Source organism: Nicotiana tabacum, chromosome 11 (assembly GCF_000715075.1).
Source record: "Nicotiana tabacum cultivar K326 chromosome 11, ASM71507v2, whole genome shotgun sequence".
NCBI classification, from domain to species: Eukaryota; Viridiplantae; Streptophyta; class Magnoliopsida; order Solanales; family Solanaceae; genus Nicotiana; species Nicotiana tabacum.
Genome location: NC_134090.1, coordinates 134,427,629 through 134,434,203, shown reverse-complemented (window position 1 = coordinate 134,434,203; position 6,575 = coordinate 134,427,629).

Below are 6,575 nucleotides of genomic sequence, written 5' to 3'. Positions count from 1 at the left end.
ACTACCTCATAATCATATAAATTGAAATAAAGGGAGTACTGGATTTAGTTGATCGCTTGATCCTCTTCTGCCCATATTGTCCTATAACTTGTTTTTGACCGTTCATTTCGCGAATTGAATTGCTAGATTATACATCATCACATGATTCATGCGAACTGTAACGACCCAACTGGTCGTTTTTGAGCAATTGCGTCCGGTTTGACAGTTTAAGGTCATGAGCAGCTTCATATTATGTGTATCGACTTGTGTGCGGAGTCCGGCCGTGAAATCAGAAAGCTTTTATGTGAAAATATGAAAAATATAGTAATTTCTATAGTTAAAATTTAGTTTTTAGTTGACTTTGGTCAATATTTTTGGTAAACGGACCCGGATCTATGTCCCGATGGTCACGAAAGGCCCGCGAAAAAATATGAGACTTGGGTGTATGCCCAGAATTGAATTCCGAGGTCCCTAGTCTTAGAAAATAATTTTTGAAGAAAATTGTTGTGCTGGTTTTAAAGGAAATAAAGAAATGAATTAATATTTGAACTCATTAGTATAGGGCCCGTATTTTGGTTCCGAAACCTGATACAAGTTTGTTATAATATTTAACTCCTATCTGTAAAATTTGGTGAGAACCGGAATTGATTTGACGTGATTTAGACGTCCGGTTGAAAAATTAGAAAATTTGAGTGTCCTTGAGAAAATCATGAGTTTTGAGGTTAAATTCATAGTTTTTGATGTTATTTTGATGATTTGATCATACGAGCAAGTCCATATGATGTTTTTAGACTTGTGTGCATGTTTGGTTTGGAGCCCCGAGGGCTTGGGTGAGTTTCAGATAGGTTTAGGCTATATTGCGCTTGTTTTTGGATGCTTCATCGTCGTTTCTTCAAGCAAAAATAATACCACATTAAGAAAATGAGATCAAATTCAGTTTTGTTTCAACCATTAAATTTGTATCGAAATTACAGAGCCATAGGAAAAAGAATCATTGAGTTTGGACATCGTATGAGGAAGTTATGCTCTTTTTTGTGTCGGAAAAAAATTGTTGGTTTCTTGTGTGTTCGCAAATGCGAACTTTTTCATCGCATTTGCGATGCCCAGTTCGCAAATGTGAACTTTTTGTCACAAATGCGACTTCTGTCAGCCTGCTTTGTTTACAATTTGCGAGGGTTTGCAATTGGGTCGCAAATGCGATATCCGAGGCCTGTTAAGTGAGGTTTTTGACGAGATTTTCACCCATTTTTCAATTTTCTCAAACCCTAAACCTCCATGAGCGATTTTCCAAATACCCAAAATTTTCCAAATTATTGGGTAAGTGTCTCTAATCAATTTTTAACTATATTTTGTGATTATATCTTAGATTTAACATCAAATTTAGGAGAATCTAAAGGAAACTTTGGGGAAAATTGTGAAATCTTTCAAAAATGTAAAATGATGATTTGAATGACCAAATAATATCGGAATTAGATAATTTTGTATGGGTAAACTCGTAGCAGAATGGGTGTTCGGTTTTTGTAAATTTTGTGGGGTTCCGAGGTGCGGACCCGGGGAGTTGACTTTTGTTGACTTTTTGCAAATTGTATAAGAATCATAATCTTGTTAATTGAAATTATTTTTTCTTGCATTTCTTGATGTATTCAAGTCATTTTTGGCTATATTGAGCCGAGCGTTGATGAATTGGTAAAGGAAAAGCTACATTGAGTATTGAATTAGCCGAATTGAGGTAAGTATCTTGCCTAACCTTGTGTGGGGGACTTCCCCTAAGGATTTGAGTCTTATATGCTAATTGTAGTCCGTGCATGCGAGGTGACAAGTGTGTGTTCGGATTTATTTGTGGGAACTTTGCCTCTAGGGTTCTTAGGTCCTTATGTCCATTATGTGGAAAGTATCATGTTATGATTGGGTTTAATAATTGCTTGAATTGCCTCTATATGCTTCTATGATGTTGTTAATTTTCCTCTAATTCCTACGTATTACAGTGACACTTAATTGTCTTAATTGAAGTGATTGCCTCCCTTATTGTTTTGGATACTTCTTGATTGTGAGTTCTTCTATGACTTCGTGCAAATATATTACATATCCAATTGTTGTGGTTACCGGTGTAGTATCACGTGCTTATTATGTCTTGTTGTTTTGTTGAGGTTATCGTGCTTCTTGGTTTCTTTTCCATGACCCTTATGATGTACTTGTTGATTCCCTTGCCAAGACGTTATTGTTTACAATATTGTCTCCCTTGCAGGGATGTTGTTGTTATACTTTTGTTCCTTTACCGGGATTCTTTTATGCTTGATGTTGAATTGTATTTGGGGATCGGGCTGCACGCTGCAACAGTATTATATGAAATGGGATCAGGTTGCATGCCGCAACGGTATTATGTGAAATGGGATCGGGTTGCACGCCGTAACGGTATTATGTGAAATGGGATCGGGTTACACGCCGTGTGAAATGGGAATCGGGTCGCACGCTGCAATGGTATTATGTGAAATGGGATCGGGTTGCACGCCACAACGGTATTATGTGAAATGGGATTGGTTTGCACGCCGCAACGGTATTATATGATTTGGGATCGAGTTGCATGCCACAACAAGAACGAATATAAGTGAATATTGATTCTTATAGTGAGAACGAGAGTAAAAGCCCGTAGGGTGATGCCGTGCACTTTCTATCACTGTGTTTATTTGTTGTTATCAATTCAAGTACTTTAACTATATAAATTCTTTTATTGCTATGATCCTTTATATTGGAACCTACAATGTTTTTAATACCTCGCCGTATTTATATATATTCATTCAAATACTTCAAACTTCAATAATTCTTACATCTTTAATTCAATTAGTTTCTCAATTATATCCCCTTAAACCGCCTGAGGTTGTATTTTACTTAAAAAAGAAATTTCTACTAAGCTTTAAGTTATTAACTCCCATGTTAAAGGTAATAATCCATTTGATGTTGTATTTTAATTAAAAGGGGTATCTTCTTTACACAAATGATTTCAAAAGAAACAACTTCATCTTTTCTTGCTGGCTTTCCTAATTAGTTTAGAAATTGTAATTTACTTATATTAGGTAAATGAGACTTCTTGAACATCTTGAGTTCATTTGTACGAACATTATGTATTGTATAGTATGTTAATTTTGTCGTTAAAAGTGAGATGGAAATTATGGGGGCACAAGATGCCATGTGTGTTGTAGGTTTGGAAGTTGGAATTATGATATGAGAAACCGAGGATTGAGATGGTCGGGATTGTGTATTAGACATGATGTGATTGATTGAGTTGGTATTGCCTTCTTTATTTGAATACATTCTTACTTGTCTCTGTTCCTGTTATGTCAGTGTTGATTTACTTGGTTATCTTATTTATTTGGTTATCTGACTTGCTTGGTTATCTGATTTACCTGGTTATCTGATTTACTTGGTTATCTAATTTACTTGGTTATCCTTCGCTACTACCTATGTTCTTCCTTTATTATTCCTACTATTTGTATTTTGATTTCTCTCCGATGTTGATATTATCTCGTTATCTTTATCTTGATATTTCACTATCATATCTTGTTCATTTAAAAGGGAAAAATGTTTTATTTACTATGAAAAAGAAAAACAAAAAGATAGAAAAATAGTCTTTTATTTTTGGGAAGTTGTTTGTTGACTCCGATAGAAAAATAGTCCTTCGGGGGCGGGCGCGCAAAAAGGAGGTGTGACAGTGGAGACTCACGGTAACCTGTTGCTGCGTTCGCAGGCCTCGGAGTCACCTTCGTTTGTATTTACGTTCCATTGATTCCTTCTCGTTCTGGAACAGTGTTGTATTTATTTTATATAACTACTCTTAGAAAGGCTTATGACTTGTACCACCAATTTTGGGAAATGTGATTTATTGAGAGTTATTTAATTTGAAGTCAGTAAATGCTAGTGTTATTTTAGTAAATGCTAGGCTTACCTAGTTTAGAAACTAGGTGCCATCACGACTCCTTCGGAGGGATTTTGGGTCGTGACAAGTTGGTATTTGAGGTCTAGGTTCATAGGTGCTACGAGTCATAAGCAGGTTTAGTAGACTCTTGCGGATCATTACGGAGACATCTGTACTTATCTTCGAGAGGCTACAAAACTATTAGGATAATCTCACATTCTTCATTCCTTATCGTACGATATTGATTCAGCTCGAAGCATATAACTTATGTTCCCTTACATCCACTCGTGTGTAATATTACGCTCTCGGTGTCCACTATACACCAGTGGTTCATGATACTACAGATAGGCTATGAGGGAGTCAGGGATGCTCAGATATTTTCTCAACGTGTTGTCCGGACTGGATATATAGAGGTATTAAGAGACTATTCAGTTGTTTATATGGAGGTGCAGCGGAAGCGTGGTGGGTGTTGATTGAGGATAATTGGCGGTATTGGAGTACCTTGTGATTTGTGTTGTTCGAGCTGTGAAGGTTAGCTCTGCAGATCATTAGACGTTGTTTTCTATGGCTTCGCGCCAGGTGGAGGAGTCCATCAGCGGCATTTAGATTGCATATTAAGACTTGCGATAGTTTCAGCCTGAGGTATATGTATGTGTGGTGTTGGTAGGTTCCCGGAATTTGTAAATGACTAAGGTTTGAGATCTTGCACAAGACGATGTTGGGAATTTGATTGGGATTATTGCATATCGACTATCTGAAGAAATGGGTCAAATTTGTGGTGTTGGGTCAGCATAGCGATGAAGTGATTGGTCCTTTGAATAGGAATTCTCTACTGGTATTTGTGGAAGAATTATTGGATTGGACGATTTGTGTGACTTAGTTGAGTTGGGGAGGTGCATTCATGATGGCTTATTGCGTGCGGGCGGATCTCGGAGGGTTCTCGATGGTTTGACTACGGCTTGAGTTGGGTGTCTACTATGGGCGTAAGGAATATGTGGTACATTGTGGCTTTTTCCTGAATAGGCATCAGAAATTATTGGGGTGTTGACATTATTGGCTATCAGATGTGAAGAGTGTGCATTTTGGAAAGGACCTTGAGGTTTGATTTGGGGGTGCACAGCTGTTAGCATGGTAATTATTGGGTTTTGAGGCTTTTGAGGTTCATGTTTTGTTACGCGGCTAGAAACTCTATATGAGTGCTTCAGCAGAATGATAGGGTGTAAGTGTTTTATCAGCCATTTGATTTGCATAATGGAGTTTGAGTATGGAAGTTTTGGTATTCCTGAGGTTTTGGGCTAGATGCCCTCATATGTGGATCATTTCCTACTAGCGGATTGTGAAGAAACGTTGAGGATAAGGTAATTAATAGCATGCATGATTGATAGGTCGTTGTGGATTTTTGGAAAGGATATTTACCTATTTGGAAATAATCAGGATTTGCGCTGGGGGATATTTGAAAGCTCAATGAGAATATGTATCTTGTATCAGATCAAGTTTGAGCGCTCCTGTGAGATTGTCATTATGGTTATGTTACCGGGCGGAATGGATATTATTTGTGTCCCTAGCCTATGTTATGTACTACTCTTTTATGTTGTGTTAGGCGGTGAGGTTGTATGATTATTCCCCACGCCTGTTGTAATTCTATTTAGGCCTTTTGGCGATGCGGGCAAGATAGCCCTCGTGATGTTAATTTGTTCATTGCACCTCAGTTCTGCTTGTTTCTTTCATGTTCTAGCACTTTCATTTATTTTCCCACAATTTTATTTGTACACCATGTTGTACTTGATATCAATATTCATATGTTTAGTGAGCCCGAGCATTTTGGCTTGATGAGTATTTGGGAGCGGGCTGGTTTTTAAAGAAAATAAAGAAATAAATTAATGTTTGAACTCATTGGTATCGGGCCTGTATTTTGATTCCAAAGCCCGGTACAAGTTTATTATGATATTTAAGTCCTATCTGTAAAATTTGGTGAGAATCGGAATAGACTTGACGTGATTTGGACGTCCGGTTGAAAAATTAGAAAATTTGAGTGTCCTTGAGAAAATCGTGAGTTTTGAGGTTAAATTTATATTTTTTCATGTTATTTTGATGATTCGATCATACACACAAGTCCGTATGATGTTTCTAGACTTGCGTGCATGTTTGGTTTGAAGCCCCGAGGGCTTGTATGAGTTTCGGATAGGTTTAGGCTATATTGCGCTTGTTTTTGGATGCTTCATTGTCGTTTCTTCAAGCAAAAATAATTACATATTGACAAAATGAGATCCAAATTCAGTTTTGTTTGAACCATTAGATCTGTATCGCAATTACAAATCCATAGGAAAAAGAATCAACGAATTTGGACATCGTATGAGGAAGTTATGCTCATTTTTCGTGTCGGAAATAAATTGTTGGTTTCTTGTATGTTCGCAAATGCGAACTTTTTCATCGCATTTGCGATGACCAGTTCGCAAATGCAAACTTTTTGTCGCAAATGCGACTTTTGCCATCCCTGCGTTGTTTACAATTTGTGAAGGTTCGCAATTTGGTCGCAAATGCGACATCCGAGGCCTGTTAAGTGAGGTTTTTGACGAGAATTTCACCCATTTTTCAATTTTCTCAAACCCTAAACCTCCATGGGCGATTTTTCAAAGACCCAAACTTCTCCAAATCATTGGGTAAGTGTCTCTAATCAATTTTCAAC